Below are 17,285 nucleotides of genomic sequence, written 5' to 3'. Positions count from 1 at the left end.
TGCATTGTGAGTGGCGAGTTAGAAATGTGATGTAGAGAGATGGGACAGAGAAGTAGAGATATATGTGTGAGCACCGAGAGAGGTATAGATTAGGTAATCAGGTTAGCTACTGTGAAGCGAGCTAGCGAGAGGGTGTAAGAACAGATGTAGCAGTAGGGAGAGAGGGAGGGAAAGAGGCATATGAGGAAGAAGACGTGAGGAGAGATACACGAGAAGCAGAGAAAGAGAGGGGGAAAGTGGTGATAGATAAATGGAGAAGTGACCTGGAATTTTATGGTTTGTAAGGTAAAGATAGAGGAGTTACAACTAGATTGAGGTAGAGAAAGATGCGAGGTATAGAAAGGCGAGTAAGAGAGAGGAGATAGACAGAGGGACGCGAGATGAAGTATAAATTAGAGGGAGTTACACAGGGAAGATGAAAGCGAAATAGAGGAAGATAATCAATTAGGGAGAAAGATGATAGAGCAAGGGAAAGCAATTTCTTTAAGCAATTTGTGAATTCCGTAATTCATGTTTAAGGTGCATGCCTGGTATGTATTTTTCTACTGCAAATACCCAAACGGGTGTCCCAGTAAAGACTGACAAGTGTAACCATAAAAGGACAATCAGATCTAAATAACTAGGCTTTCATCAATTTCCAAAAGACTAAGGGCCATATGTAGGAAGGCAAATACCGGTCGGTAACGGCCGATTTTCGGTAAATATCCCGTTACCGACCGGTATTTAGGCTTTTGGTATGTAGGGGGCATATTTCAGGATTCGGTAATTTACCGAATCGGTAAAATTACTGAATCAGTAATTTTACCGATTCGGTAAATAACGAATCCCGAAATGATATGTAGGGGGAGTGTGTCGGTGGTGTGGGGATTCGTTATTTACCACCAACTAAAAGTTGATGGTAAATGACGAATACCTGTTAAAAAGCATTTTTTTTCCATTTGAAGAGTGCAACGTGGCAGACATACATGCCCTTAGGGCATGTATGTGCGCCACATGTGCACACATGGACGAATCAGGGGTGCAACAGGGTGTCAATGTGACACCCTGCCACCCATGATGATGCCTCCCCCATTACCGATTCGGTATTTACCGATTCGGTAATGGCAACTGGCTTCCCATTCATTCCTATGGGCCTCCAGGCCCATAGGAATGAATGGGAAGCCAGTTGCCATTACCGAATCGGTAAACACCAATTCTAAAATACCGACATATACCGAATCGGTAATTATTTACCTACATTACATTTACCGATTCATAAATACAGAATCGGTAAAATTCGGTATTTAAGAATCGGTAAATGTAATTTACCTACATATGGCCCTAAGGACCTTATTTTAAGATTGTCAGACAGGGATGTCTGTCACAAATGTGGTGGTGCACCCCGTTGGCATGACTGGTGTTTCCTCTACTCTATTCGGGTCGTGGTAACTACCATGTCTCTGCCAGCTAAGCCTCTGCTGCCACCCTTGTTTGGGACGAGGTGGGGTGAGGAGGAGGCATAGGTCGCAAAAAGGAGGGGGGTGGCAAAATAATAATTACCTTCAGCCGGCTGCATCCCGCTCCGCTGCGTCAGATAGGCATAGGCTCCCAGAATGCCCTGTGGCCAATCCTGAAGCTGCTCTCAGGTGACAGCAGCTTCAGGATTGGCCCGAGCACCCTTGATTGAGGCTCCAGGACAGGCAGAGTGTGCCTGCTCTCTTCAACCCAGCAAAGCAGCTGGGGTTGGAGAGGGGTTCACTGCGCATGATGGCATTGCTGGACTGAGACGGCTGGCCAAACCATCATGCGCAGTGAAGGGAGTGCACTACCCCTTCCCTCAGTGCCATCACCCCCCCAGGCCCCCCCCCCAGACTCAGCAGGAAAAGAGAAATAAAAAACAACTTTTAATCCTATCATTTCTCCACCTCAGGATTTACTGGGACTACCGAGGATTAATGATTGGAAAGTCCTAGGCATATTGGGAAAACCCTTATACAGAAAAATGAATCTTTCCATTAATGCTTTGCAGCATATGCAGGAACAGCGAGTGTTTCACAATATGCAACCAGTGCAATTTCGCTATGTGCCTAGAAACGGGGGCACGCCACAGAAGATGAGGCACTAAGCGAGCTGCAGCATTTTGGTTTATTTGAAGCAGTGTTCAATATTACATGATATGCGAATAAATACATGTTTATAAAAGCATGCATTATTATTTAAATTTAGATGGCCCTATAGCTAAAAATGTTCACTGCCTGGAATTCACAGTAGATTTAAGTGTGGTTTAGAAATAAATGCATGTATTATATCAATATATTTACATTCAAATACCATACATAGCAAACGTATTACAGCTTTGACTATAAAATAGGTCCATTTCCATTAAAGCGAGGGATATGATGGACAATATAATAAATTCCTGCGACATCACTTCCTCTGATGTCACTCAATGTGACATTATTGTGTATTGATTATGCTAATTAGCCCTACCTGCACTACTTTTTCTATGGCTTGGGTCCTGGGAGCAGGGTGATATTTGCTTTAAGTATTTCTGAGCGTTTTTAGTGCATGTCAGTATTGTGAAGTTTGCCGAACAGTCTGCATGCAGATTTACTACATGCAGTTTTATACCACGTTACATTATCGCATTTTCATTGTGGCCATTTCCGCAAATGTGGTGGTGCAAATTTTACCTGTGTAAATCACGTTACAATAGGATTTTATAATTATTCCCACTGCCTGAATGCCGCTGCCCGCGTCCCACGCAGGGGGACATCAGCAGGGCAGCCCTCTAGTGGCCGCCCGTCGGAGCCCCCCCCCCCTGCTCCGCCTCTCTAGCAAGGCCGCGCCTCGGGGAGGGGAGTCGCCCAATAGGTTTATCCTGGGGAGGCGTGCTCTAGGGTGGACGAGGCTAGACCCTCCTTTTTAGGCTCTTCACCTCCCCAGTTCTTCCTCTCTTCCTGCGCCGCTCCTCCTGGCCACGCGCTCCGCCTGGCCACGCGAGATCGGGACACGATGTCCAGTCATGCCGGGGGTCGTCGTCGCGCTGTCTTTGTCCGTCGGGGTTATTAAGGTGAGCCAGGGTTTGAGTGTGTCGTCCCTGTCTCTTGCCCGGAGTATCTCCGGCGGTTGTGGTTTTAGGCTGTACCGTTTATTAGCCATTGGTGGCTTGGTGTGAGAGTCCCCGGTGGTGACCCCCGATGACCCGAGGTTATGGTGTGTCCGGGAACCTTTCAGGCGGTTTGAGTGCACGCTAGTTTACCACGGGCATTAAGTATGTTGGTCCTACCCGGCCCGTTTTAGAGGCGCAGCAAATCCGGCGTGGCGGGGGGACAAAGAGGCGCAGGTCGTAAAGAGTGGCGGCGGATCAGGCTCGTTGCTTGCAGCCGTGCAACCATGAGGAAGGCGTGGGTTCTTGTGTTCTGTTGCGCGATTCTGGCATTTAGTGAGTGCGCGCGTGCCAGGCCTGGAGCTTGCGCTGTCTTCCGATTTAAGCATTGAGAAGCGCACAGACCCTTATGGTGGCCGATAATTGAGTCCCGTCTGTGACCGGGGGAGGCTCGTGCTACCCGTTTGATAGTTGATGATGAGCGAGCCAGCCTTCGTGCCGCGTTCTGAAAGGTTCTGTATGCTTTCCTCGGTTCGGGAAGTGTCCCTTGGCCGGAAGAAGGGGTGTTTTAGTCCGCTAATTGGCTTTAACGCCACACTTTCGTTTGTAGAAGTGACTGGCACGCGAGAACGTACTGTTCTACATTCGCATTTTGGGCAATTAGCATGTGGATCCTTGAGTTGTGACCTTTAAGGCTGATGAGCAGGGGTCCCCCGTCGTGGTGTTCGCAACACCCTCTTCCGTGGGAGGTCACATGGTCCCCTATTCCTGGCAGCGTACACAATGGGGGCGGCACTATGGGAGACTGGACTGCGCTGGTGCTTCCGGGAACAGTTTCTTACTGCTAAGTGCATATTCTTGTTGGTATACGATTACGGTGATCAGCGGTTTCTGGAATTGACTTTGTGTCCTTCGGTGTGTGCTGTTACTGAGTCCTCTGCGGGAGGCCCACGCCTGTTAGAGCTCCACCGCACGGGACAATGCATAGGAGAGGTGCGGCTCGCTTTACTTGCTGTATGCGAGGGCGGCGGTGATTTGCCTTGATGTACAATTACGGGTATTGATTCGCTACTAGGCACATGGGTGAGTGGCTTGGCTGCGCTTGATTTTCTCTGGGAGTTGGAAGCGGGAGCACAGCGGGTTTTTGGCTTTATGCCGTACGGTGTGCGCGATTGCAGGCGTCCCCGGTAATTCTAGCAACTACAGGGTTTTTTTTTTAAGTCGAGAACCATGTGGTCTCCCCGGGGTCAGAGCGGGAGGGGAGCACCCTGACTTTGTGGCGGGAGTCTCAAAGGCCCGTATACTGGGGGCGGAACGGGCCCCACTGCCAGGAAGCACTCACTTCTCGGTCTGGTAAATTGTAGTAGAGCAGCAGTCCTTGGGATGCCCCGGGGTGTGCACACGCAAGACTCTTGAATTTTGGCCTGCACAGGAGCAGCTCTGGGGACGGTGGGCGGGTGCGGGTCACCTCGCCATGGTGGTGTCTGGGAATTTAAGGGGTTTCTCGGGTCACGAGAGGGACCAGGACGAAAGCAGCGATTTCTTGTCCTCCGTCGCGGTTCCCTGCCGTCTCCTCCTGCCGGGTTTTGCTTTGAAGCACCGGAAGCGGAATGCCGTGGTTCCAGCAGGCTGCAGGAAAATCATTTAACATCGGAAGCAGGAGGCGCATTCGTCAGGCCCCAGGTGGCAGCAGTCTCTGGCCACACGCTGTTAGCCGCTGCAGAAGTTTATCTTGCTTTGAAGCACCGGATTCCGCGTTCCGATGTCTTGTCTTCTGTCGCGGTTCCCTGCTGTCTCCTCCTGCCGGGTTTGGAAGTTTATCATGCTTAGAAGCACCGGATGCGGCGTTTCTGTCCGCGCCAATTCCAGGCCTCACATAAATGTCAAGACAACTCGTCTGATTAGTTATCTTCATGGAGAGAGATCAGCATTGTGTATAGTGGAGTTTTTGAATTCGGTTAGTTAGTGCAGGGGGTTAATATGCCCGCTGCAAAGACCGTATGCCAAGTAGATTGCTGAGTGTGTGATGTAAATAGGTCAGCAGGTTACCATGTTCAAAAGAGGCATCCTTTTGTTACTTGCAATGTATATCTTAAAGCCCTAAGAGTCAACAGTGAGCCACGAACGCTCATCCTAGAGCTGCATACACCCGCGAAACATACATTTTAGAACATAGATTAATGTGGCAAAGAGGGTTATTTTGGCTAGAAAGCGACTGAGCTGGTGCTTCTCCACACCAAGCACCTTAAACTATACTGCCTGCCAGTAGGGAGGGCATGAGTCTCCTTCACTTTGAGTCCTTTGGCTCAGGTAACATTTCCTATACACTGAGTCACATGCATACGATTGATTGGCTCGGCGATTTTGTGTGAGATGCAAAGTTCAACTTGGTCAGTATTAACTTTTGGTATTTCTTGCCCTGCGCAAATGTGTTCATTTCTCTCCAGTTCCCTGTGAAGGTTTGGGGGGCCAGGGTGATCTCTGATGAGTCTGTACTCATTATGGTTTACGGTAAGCGTTTTGAGAAACATATGGCTAGCTAAGGCTGCAGGCAGACAGCATTCCTTCGTCCCAGAGCATTTCCAATGTACATCTCCTGTGCAATTCTACCTTGTGGGGCGACCGTGAATATTCAGACAATGGGGTGGGGCTCTTGCATAATTATACAGTGCCTGGCGGCCGATTTCTAACCTCCGCTGTTGCAATTTAGGCATGACAAGCAATGGGAACCACCATGGGTCCAGTTTTTACTAGTATTAGCTTTTGGCCACTGGCAATACGCAGATTTTCATATGTACACATGTAGGGCTTCATCTTTGTGTTGTCACTTAGATTAAATTGAGGGGCAGTCGTACCTGCACTGCACGGTCACGAAAGTCGTGAGGCCGCTTCACCCAGCCATGTCTCTGGAACCATGCAATGCCGTGGCTCATTTGGTATATCCTTGGGCCGGCCACATATTCCTTCATCTCCAGCATGCTTTGCGGATTAAATGAAGAAAGTAGCATGTTTTTAGTTCAAACAGAGCAACAGTTACTAATCGCAAGGGCATGGGTTCACACGCACTGGAAGGCCCCCTTTACATAGGTTATTTGGTATCTTTGTCCCAAAATCCAGCATTTATTAGGGTTATCCGGAACTAGGAGGGAATGTCTTTGGCAGTAGTTCCGTGCCTGTAGGTACGAAGTGACGAAGTTATGTGTACCGGGTGGTGCAACGGGATAAGGGAGGGTGCATATATATATATGTTATCTTGGTAGCAGGAGTACAAATATGTCAAAGGTTCAGCCTAAAACCCAGTCTCCACCTTAAGGCAAGGGTCAGCTTGTAGAAAGGTGTAACACGGAAATTGATCTACCAAGATTAATATTGTGAGTTCCACGCTTGAGCCAAGAGATGCTGCTGTCTTTCATCTTTGCCTTGCTATCCGAAAACAGCTGGTGTAATGTAAAGTCACAGTCATAGTGGCAGCTTAGTCTATACAGAAAAATCAGCAGCCTGAGCTGTTTTTAGACAAGCGGAAGGCCTGGGCTTGTGTGTCGTACATAACATCTTGAAGGTATTTATTAGTGTGAGTTCCACGCTTAGGCCAAGAGATGCGGGTGTCTTTCACCAAAACAGCTGGTGCAATGTTTTCTGCAACTCACAGCCATAGTGGCAGCTTAGGCTATACAGGAAAGTCAGCAGCCTGAGCTGTGTTGAGACATGCGGAAGGTCTGGGTTTGTGTGTCATACTTAACATCTTTAAGGTTATTCTCCCTGTTCCACAGGGAGACAAGGGAAAGCCCAGAGTGACGTGGTGTTCCGAGACTTAGCCTGGCTTGCCTCCTGCGACCTTTTGAGGTTCGTTTATTTATGGTATGAAGGTGCCAGAGGCGGTCACAGTTGTTGATGAGCACCAGGGCCAGATGACATTAAAGTGCATTGTATGCTGGAAACTAAGGAGCGGGTCCATTTTGGCAAGCACAAGGAGCTGTAAATATTTGGTGCTGCTCATAGATGCACTGTGTTGGGGAATGATATCCGAGAGCTGTACTCCTTCGGAAAGGACATTGCCAAATAATCAAGTCAATGGCTCAGTAGGTGGTTAGGGCGAAATATCTCGAAAGTAATTTTGTTTTGGAATCAAAAAAAAAAAAAAGAAAAGTATACTGCTCTCTTTTATCCATTATACTATATAAAGGTGTTCACGTGAAATGTTCGCCTTGGCCACGGCATGACCCCCCAAGAATAAAACTACATGTGGTGTTCCCCAGGGATCCTTTGAATGGAAACACTGTAGTGTAACAAGGTTTATCACACTAGGTCCCAGATATTGGAGCTCCCTGCCCCTAGAGATTTGGTCCTGCACAGACCTCATGACTTCCCGCAAAACATGGTTAGTTAGACAGGTATATGTGTAACATACCACCCCCACAGGTTTCAGAGCAGCGCCAAGAAACCAACCTGGTACGCATGCCCTACGAATTTTGTATAACATAACATATGTTGGATTGGTTTGCATAATCTTTTAGGAGCAGAACAGAATGTGCTTATGCACAAACTGAGACACTCAATAACAGAGCTTGTGGAACCACACAGGACGTGTCACAAGGTGACAGCAAGCCATACTTGTAGGAATAAACAATGAATAAAAAGAAATTACACTATTTTGAAATTATTTAAATAAAAGCATACAAGTTTAACGATAGTTTGGACTAATAGTCATGGTTAAAGGTGAGATGAGGTTACCTCGTTTTACAAAATCAATTCTAAGTAATTGTAGTTCCAGTTGTATCAGTTAATAACGTTCACTAACAACACGGTATAACAAACAATAAACAAACGGTGGACATTTTCAGTGCCTGTACATTTGCACATAGGTTCATGATTGTTGTGGTTAGCATTATGTTTTAATCAGGGAAGGAGGCGCTGAGCGAATTTAATTATTGGGACTGATTTGATGCTATACGCGTCAGTTCCGCGTCCAGGTCATATTCAGGAGATAATACGTTAATTGTAAGTAAATTAAAAAGTGGGATTGACTCGAAATGTTTCAATAATATTTACCTTAGTTTGAGTTTATATGAACGGTTGAACGACAAGGCTGGAATAAGACTCCATCACCTACATTAAATATTACTCAATTTGAACATATTCAATAAAACGTGTATTGCCTGGTTAGTTAAGATAGATCACCAGAATGCCTGGCCATTATTGGCAGTAGAAAGGCTGATAAAAGGAGATGTTGCTGAGATATTGGTCAATTTGAAGTAAACAACAGGATAGTAATACAACGGGAAAGGAAGCAGAAGTAGGGTGTTAATGGCCGAAAAGGTAAATACGGCAGAGTTTGCAGTTTTAACGATGTTCATTTATTTGTATTAGCAGGCTGTAGGAAGGCGAGATTTTCTCTACGAATCATTTGCCAATAATGCTGGCACTAACTGAGGTTGTGGCATTAACCGTTCAAGAGACAGTGACATGAAGCAGCCAGGGTCAGCGAGCATATGCTTTCCGTGTGCTGGGTGAGAGTATAAAGACAGAGGCTGCTGCCCCCATACTGTCTGATGTTCACAGCTTTTAACTGCCCATCCCAGCATGAGATACCCGTGATGTTTGCTTGTGTCTATAAACGTAGGGAAGGTTGTTAACTCACACGCTACCTTCACCTGGCTTTATCATGCTGTAGCTGTTGGAAACACACTTATAAGCCAGTAAGGACCCTAAGCTGGCCCAATTGGAAAATCAAAAATAGGGTTACATGTCCTAAAACGCCTATTCCAGCAAAGCCTTGTTAACCATGCCATATTTTCCAGTCCAGAGACACAGATTCAAGTGTCGCTTTGCTTCGATCAGTCTTTCCTTTTAGCCAAGGGAGTTTGAAACGTCCACAAAAAAAAAAAAAAATAATAATAATTTGTCCTCGAGCTGAAAGATATGTATCCCTCTGAAGCAAACTCTCAGTTTAGTCAGTCAGTCATATTGGTTACCCGGAGTCATGATAAAAGGGTCCAGAGCAGCGGCCAGCTTTATTTAATTTGCCCTGCCTCGAAATCATGCAAATGCCAAAGCAGCAGCAATTCGGTAACCGTAAACGCTATTAATACATCACCTTTTTTAGACAAAGTGAGAAATGAAACCTCCGTGCTAGGAAAGAAACTGTTGTCCGGAAATCAGTCACCTCACCTGCAGTGAACATATTCTTGCTTGTTTAAAGAATTATGTGCAAGGAATGAAGGGTATAGATGGTGACGAATTAAAATTAAAAATAAATAAATAAATAAAAAAAATATGGTTCAGTTCTGCCCCCATAATGCAGGTTTTAGATCTTCAACCAAAGTTAGGAGAATCTGCAGTTGCATCTCGAAGACAGTTAGGGACACCATTCACGTGTAAGCTGAACAGCAGTGGGGCCATAAGACATCCTTGCGTCAATTCGCTTCTTGTACAAATCTCCTTGGATAGTCTGCTCTGGGTTTCTGAGTAAGTTGCAAATAATTGCTGTGATTTACGGGTTACAGAACAGGACCCATAATTTAGCCCACTAAAGCCAGCTTGCATGGGCAGGCCACCCATAACAGCGAAGGGAGGAAGGGGGGGCTCTGGCAGCGACGGGAGCCTCCCCAGAGCTGTGGCGGAGTTACAGGGCGATCTGGAGGCAGAAGAGTACAGTAAGGGTACCTCTGCGACAGGCGGTACAGTAAGGGTACCCCTGTCCGGCACAGTAAGGGTGCCCGAGCCAAGGTCCGGGAGCCGAAGGAGGTTCTGGGAAGACCGCGACGGCGCCCCGTTAGTCCTTCGGGCGGTTGGGGGGCCTGACCAACCGGGGGTGTGCCACAACACGCTCCGCCCCCGTTAAAAGGGGCGGGAGTATTAGTCACGTGATCCAAAGGAGGATCTAAAAATATGTGCCGCACTGCAGGGCGTCGACCCACCGTGCGTGCTGGCTCGCCAGGCGGGCGGAGCAGCGAGGGGCTGCTTGCCCTGGATCGCCCGTAAGATAACCCACTTATCGTCATACTTTTGTTGTATGAAATAAACCTGCAGCAGTTCTTCACCCACAATGAAAGTGTCAGTGTAATCATTGGGTGATGTCTGTGCATGCGTGTTGAGTGGAGCGGATGACGGTGTGGTCACTGAGATTTTCAATGCATTCATAACAAAGTGCTGCAAGTCAAAAACGGCCTAATATTGTGACGGTCAAAGGTTCGACAGGGCTAAGTAATTGCTAATTCATTATAAAACTGTACTGCTCCTGGAGTTAAAGACTATTTCAATTAGCCTAATTATCCATTGATTATATCTAGACCATATTAGGATGTAACAGATTGCTGGTATTCTTGGCATGCTATGCCCTGCTATAAAGAGGAAATTACACAACACCACTCCACACCATCAACTTCAAATACATAGAATCAATAATAAAAACGTTGGTATCCCTCTGTGGGGCCTATTCACACGCTGCATTTACTTGTACATAGAGTAGTACTATGTTAGTACTACCCTCGTATTACAAAATGCTACTCACAAACCTATACGTGGAGAGGTTTGCCTTCACCGTCATTTTTGTGGGTATCTCTGTCAAAGCACAAACCACGGTGATGGCTCAATACATTGGGAAATAATTTATTTCTTGCCATTCTGCAGGATCATCTTCTAGCCTGCAAGTCTGCAAGGTTGACATGCAGAAACATGGGGCCACTGGGACCATTCGCTGCCAAGTCACCCTTCCAAGCTGCAGGTTCTGTCATTCATTCCGGGTGAGTGGGGTTGGGTAAGTGCACTTTACATCCCCTCTCTAGTTGTGGTACGTTTTTCCGTGTCCTCCAAATCTCTCTCTATTGTAGATGCCTCAAATCTGTTCAACTAGCGGTGCCCTGCAGGCGTTTCAACATGACTAAGTATGGATTCACCCTGAGTTAGGGTGCAGTGCTTTAAGTGGGCCGGTGCTCACTGGTACCAATGACCTTCGTTTTGAACTATCTCCTTTTGAGTACTGGAACTTCTCCTTGGTCAAGGAGAGTACCGGCACTCTTGGGGCAGCCAGGCAGCGCAGGCTCGGCGGCACCGCTGACTGCTCAGCAAGTGCTACGCTCAACTGTTGCAAATGAAAGAAGGCCGTCAGGGTGGATGAGTGAGTGAGTGAGTATAGCCATGAAAGGAGCCGATGGTGAATAATTCACAAGCGGCTCTTTGCATTACTTTAGGGCCGTTTGGGAATTTGGTTGCCCTGCGATAGTCCGTGATTGAAAGTGCAGGGTCCAATCTGACCCTCTGCAGTCAATCACACTGTAGGTATGTGGCACAGGGCCTGCCCGCTGCCATGTCTCAGGAAAAGCGGGAAAAAGAAATCTGGTTTCGTGGATTGGTGGCACCCGAGCCCAGAGTGCATCTTCCAGAATGAGCTTGCAGGCAGCGGAGGAGGTGATCACCCACTGCTGTGCCCTGGCTGATCACCATTCAGCTGGGCACTTCAATGAGGGACAGGACGGGAGTCCATGATCATGCACACTATTGTCTCTGACTACCTGTCTCCCACCTTTGTCTACCTGGCAAGCTTGTCGTAATCATCCAAATTGCAGCATTTAATTTGGTTAAGTGACATGTGCGCTCCACTTATTCCATTGCTTTTCAGGTACCAGTGCACACCAAGGCAACCTGGGCATCCACTAAATACTTCCCTAACAGAACTTTGAAATGGGGTAATCCGGATGGCCTTGAGTTTCGAAGGATAACTGAGTCTGCAGCTATGGGGCTAATTCTTTTAATTAACAAAAGATCTGAAAATAGCACCAGGAGGCCTCTTTTGAGCAGTGAGTACTCTGCAACTAAGTATTTTATGTTATGATTCCCACCTACTGACAAAGCTGTGAAATTAAGTTCCCCTGCCCATAAGATCAGTGCTTGAATGTCTTCGGTTTAGTTGTCCATTGAACAAGGAACTCCGTCCTGAAATTTGTTATCTGCAACCTTGTGAGTCTTCATTGTGTGCATGAAGCTTACATTACTTTCCAGAGTTTACTGTGCACAAGGGGTGTCCAACAAAGGTCTGAAAGGGCAATTTCCAGTCCAGGTTTTCACTTTTCAGGCTATCCACATGAGGTAAATGTGCAACCTAACTATCGGAATTAAACTCTGTGCGAGTGGTTGTGAATGTGTGTGAGTTTATGTGGTGGGTGAGTATATGTGCATACATCATCATCATCATCAAAATAACTTTAGTTTGATCTACAAAATCATAACTTTTAGGCAAACATAAGTTCATCTTTGCAAAATATATAAAAATATTATAAACCATTCTCAACGTTGTACAGATTTAACAATAGATGTTCTCACACATGCTCTTTTATTAAATTGAGGCTATTCCATGGCCATACTTCAAAACACGCATTACACATAGCTTCATTCAGATAAACCATTTCAATGTTTGAAAACCGTATTTAAAAAAAAAGACTCGATTTTGTTTTTAATCAATTCTAGTAAAAACTTTGCCAAATTTAATTATGCACTATTACCCTTCCCAGACAGGGAGAGAGTCTTGCAACAATATCCATAACCTAGGTGCTGGTATTTATTTACAGACATCCACTTTAAGTCAACACAGAAAGTGCGCAACAGTAAACAACAACAAGCACTGGAAATGCAATCGGCCTCGCATTGGTTGGAGTTGGTGTTATTGGCATGATTAATGGCAATGTTTTTTACTTGTGTTATGGAGTGTATGTATGTGGTGTGTTGTGGAATTATGTTAGTTATATGTGGCATATCTAACAGAGACAACAAATTATAGTTCACTTCCTGTTTAGGTTCGGTATAAATTAAATTACAAGCGGAAGTTTTGGATCAACCTAAGAACTAAAACTCTCCACATGAGGACAGTAATTAGTCAAACTCTTTTGAACGAAAGACCAAGTAAACACGCAGGGAGTGAATCATCCGACTACTACTGGAAAGTTAAAAACAAGCATTTGCAATGCAATAGGTCTCGCATTTATAAGAGTTTGAGCTATTGGCATTGTAAAATTACAATGCCTTTTATTTATGTTTTGGTTTTAAAACAAATAAAAGGCATTGTCATTTACAATGTCAGTAGCATAAACTCGCATAAAAGCAGTGTGTGGAGTGCAGCAGTGTGCGGCGTGCAGCAGTGTGCGGCGTGCAGCAGTGTGCGGCGTGCAGCAGTGTGTGGCGTGCAGCAGTGTGCGGCGTGCAGCAGTGTTTCGTGTAGCAGTGTGAGGCATGCAGCACTGTGTGGCGTGCAGCGGCGTGCAGCAGTGTGCGGCATTGTGCGGCGTGCAGCGTGCAGCAGTGTGCTGCGTGCAGCAGTGTCGTGCAGCATGCAGCAGTGAGTAATGCAGCAGTGTGCAGCAGTGTGTGGCGTGGTTTGTAAACAACAAGAAAAGCGGACATCAAAGGAAGGGTGGGAGGGAACGGGCATATGGGGTGTGAGTTATAACGAAAGTTAATTGTTGTAAGAGGGGATGCAGGAAGTGAGGCCGAGCACGCGCTGGCAAAAGCAGTCTGCTGCTTTCAAGTCCGATGCCAGATGCCAGCTTCGCGCTTGAATGCCTCACATGCACTGGCCATAAACTGCATTCCTAAGGTGCTGAAAGTCAGAATTGTATGATGTGCAGGCAGTGCTAAAGTCACTGGATATGTAACAGAGGAGGCTTTCACATACAGCCTAATCTCATTTATTTACTAATGGATTTTAATGCTGTAATTGATGAGGAGAGGGTAGAGGGGGCGGGCTTAAGGGAAAAGTTGAATGGGACACAGATGAAGGTTTTGAAGTTCCCCAATTAATAGAGGGGGCGTACATTGCAGTGCTATTTTCGACTCTCTTCGATACAATTATAGCTCTTCATTCGTTCTCATGGAAATTGTGAGATTTTAGGATTTTCTTTATTTGCTGTCAGTATTCTATGTGTGGACTTTCAATCAGTTCAATTTAGGTCTCTTGTCATGGCAGGGCTTCTGCTATTTTAGTAGGGGTTCATTAGCGGGCACTTTTATGTGATTCTCTCTTCGACTGACAGGATGGTCACGGCTGAATCACGGACCAGTAGACCTCTAGCACCAGAAGATCTCGAGCGTAGCCTTAAAGCACCAGCAGCACTATCTGGATAGCAAAGTTGACAAAACATAATCTGCGGCGCCCACCCAGTGACCTTCAGAAGAGTGCCAACCGCATAAGGGATACCACTATTTACAATGCAGAGGGATGGTGTAAGCATGCTTCTGGTCCCAGGGCCAAGCCTCCCTTTCCTGAAATCTGGTCAGCTTCTCTTACACCCTAGGTGGAGAGAACCCATCTGCAATGAAACAAACTCCAGACAGATCGTTTGCATTTGTTTCAAGAAGAATGGTGAAACCAGCACACCATGCTGTACTAATTTAAAGCCACTAGACCCTAGTCAGTCATTAACAGGCTCTCTTTGACCCTCAGCGATGTAGTGCTTGATAAATTCAGCCAGGAAAATGCTTTATTTCAGGGCCGGCTTTAGTGCTGGTGGCGCCCTGTGCGACAATGTTTGTCGGCGCCCCCCCAATGGACACCTCCAGCATCTCGCTAGCACCCTTTAACAGTGACCAAGTCACCATAACCACACTCTCTCAGATGCATTGAATTAGTTATATAGCGCCACTCATACCAGTGTAGGGTGTCCGAGCACTTTGCATCACACACACATTACACAGAGACAATCAATCATACGAGTGTAAATCAGTGTATAGAAAATGTTACTTAAGCCAAAGCACTGAAAGTGTAGGAGTCACATGTCACCCATACTGGTAGGCAGTATAGTTTAAGAGTGCTTGGTGTGGAGAAGCACAAACGCAGAGTCGAAAAAGAAACAGCATAGTTGGGAGTTTTCTTTAATAATAAGAATCGAATTCTAGCCAAATTAACCCTTTTTGCAACATTAATCAATGTTCTAATAATGTATACTTTGCAGTGTGTATGCAGTTCTGTGATGAAAGTTAATAGCTCACTGTTGTATATTAGGACTTTAAGTTATAAATTGCAAGTAACAAAACGATGTCTCTTTTGAAAGCAGTAATCTGCTGACCTGTTTACATCATATGTAATCTACTTGATACAAGTTCTTTGCAGCAGGCATATTAACCCTCTGCACTAACTTCACCTAAATCAAAACCTCAACTATACAAAACGCTGATCTCTCTCCAGGAAGATAATCACACGAGTTTTCTTGACATTTATGTGAGGACTGGTAATTGCAGGCCGAAAGAAACACTGCAGCAGGTGCTTCAAAAGCTTAATAAACTTTCAAACACGGCGCTCCCAGGAAGCCAGCACCTGGTGCGGTGGCACCGGTCGCACCGCCCTAAAGCCGGCCCTGCTTTATTTGCACATAAATGAAACGTGGATTTTCATCATTTTTGTGAATTTTGCTTGATTGCGCTAAAATATCATTTGAAATGGATACGTCACACCCACACTTGCTTTGGGACATACCTTCTTCCTTCCTTCACCCTGTGATATGGTGTTCAAAAGACCAAACCAAGTGCAATGATGTTGACAATTAAAAAAATATAATTAAAATCCTATCGGATTAGTACCCCAATTAGGTACCATAAGTGCGCTGCTCTTGTGCATCTTTGCAGACTGGAATCATGGGAGGAATTCTGGCAGGTTTTTATTTGGAGCAGGTGACAGAAGTGCCTAGAAAACACTTGGGGGTGGGAGGGTAATTCTTCCAGCAATAGGCAGCCCTTTGACCCCAAAGGGCGTTGCGCGCCTGTGGCCCAGCCACGATTGCAGACACCCGAGCTCCTGGTTCCGAATGAAAACGACGGGAAAGCCAGCTTTCAGGTGAGATGACAGGCGACGGAGCTGACATTTCTGAGTAAATCGACATCTTCCCACACAAGCGAGCTGCAGCCCTCCTTATCCGCTCTGCTGAGGCGCCAATGCTACTCATCTTACACAGGGCGTTTGCAGGCTCCGAATAGGAGCAGGACGGCTGAGCACCAGCATCGCTTTTTACTGGCAGCATTTGTATGTGTGCGTTAGTCTGGAGGAGGGAAGAGGGGATGTGGTCGTATATGCATCTATGACTGCTAGACAGAACTGTACACGCACAATAGTGAACATGTTTGATGCTCCGTTGTCATGGAGATCAGCTAAGTACAGTTGCTGCTAAAAAAACAAACAAGCTCAAGATGTGATAATAATAACAGTTACGAGCAAGTGCACGTCTCGACGATGCGCCCCGGCACCAGGCCAACGGGAACGGCAAACACTACGTCAGAAGCCCTGTGACTGGCATCGCACACTGACTGAGAATGCAGTAGGCATACGGGCTTTTGTCAGCGGTATTTGAATCGGAAGACAGTAAATGCTGAGGACAGTATTTTATTGGGCAACGGCAAAATACGGAATAATAGTATTTGATCTCACGGGTGACCCGTGAAACTAGACCGGGAGACCCATGAAACCGGATTAAACAGTCTCTATACCTCTAAAATGCAACCCCTTCCTCCACATTTAAAATGCTAACTTTTCAACAAGCATTCGGCCGCGCGGCCGTAAAAGTAACGGCCACGCGGCCGTGAAAACGAAAGTAATAGCGATCGCGATCAAAGCGAAAGTGATCGCGATCGCTTGGAGGAGCGCTGTGTGGCAAGCACGTGAGTGGTGCGCGCGCAGCAGTGATTGGCGGCTGCACGCGTGCACGCTCACGTGCACTCAAGCTTTAGGCCACAGGCAGCACTTTTAAAATCGCAACTACAAAATGTCTCTCCGAGCCAGCGCAAGCGCTGGGGCTCAGCGAGACCTAACAAAGAATGTGTGAATAAAGCCGTCTAATAATTTACAGAAAAGAGGCTAAATCTGGAAAACGGGTAGCTTGCTACAACTTAACCAAAAGTGTTTAATTTCAGAGTCGATCGTGGCTATAAATAGACAGGAAAACTGTAAAAGAAAAGGATGCAAAATATATATATTTGTGGACCTACTGCCATCAAGTTGCCTCCTGAGCTCTGACAAACACAACTAGCTGCTGTAATGCGTGGCCCGTGTCTGCGTACGGCACGCGCTCTAAGTAGGCATTGCACGTGCCTCTCCAATTACTGTTAATTGGAAAAAACTGTGTGGAGTTAAAAAACTACATTGGAAAAGGGCACCCAGGTGCTTGATTTCATCTGTAGGCAAAAGGAAGCCGAACTACAATAAACAGTGAAGAGAGCTTCA

General features: G+C 46.2%; 1 protein-coding gene across 2 annotated transcripts in view; it reads right to left on the bottom strand.

Moving 5' to 3' along the window:
• CNR2 (cannabinoid receptor 2) overlaps nt 1-17,285 on the bottom strand; it is a 94,182-nt gene that overhangs the window by 11,141 nt on the left and 65,756 nt on the right. Inside the window, exon 1 of one of the 2 annotated variants that reach the window (XM_085647861.1) lies at nt 17,051-17,103. The exons of the other annotated variant lie outside the window; for it this stretch is intronic. The gene's annotated coding sequence lies outside the window, so the exon portion shown is untranslated. Of the gene's footprint in view, nt 1-17,050; nt 17,104-17,285 lie in introns of those variants that run through there. 2 annotated transcript variants of the gene reach the window in all.

The sequence above is a fragment of the Triturus cristatus genome, chromosome 3_2, assembly GCF_964204655.1.
Source record: "Triturus cristatus chromosome 3_2, aTriCri1.1, whole genome shotgun sequence".
Lineage (NCBI taxonomy): Eukaryota > Metazoa > Chordata > Amphibia > Caudata > Salamandridae > Triturus > Triturus cristatus.
This window is presented reverse-complemented; position numbering and strand designations above follow the sequence as displayed.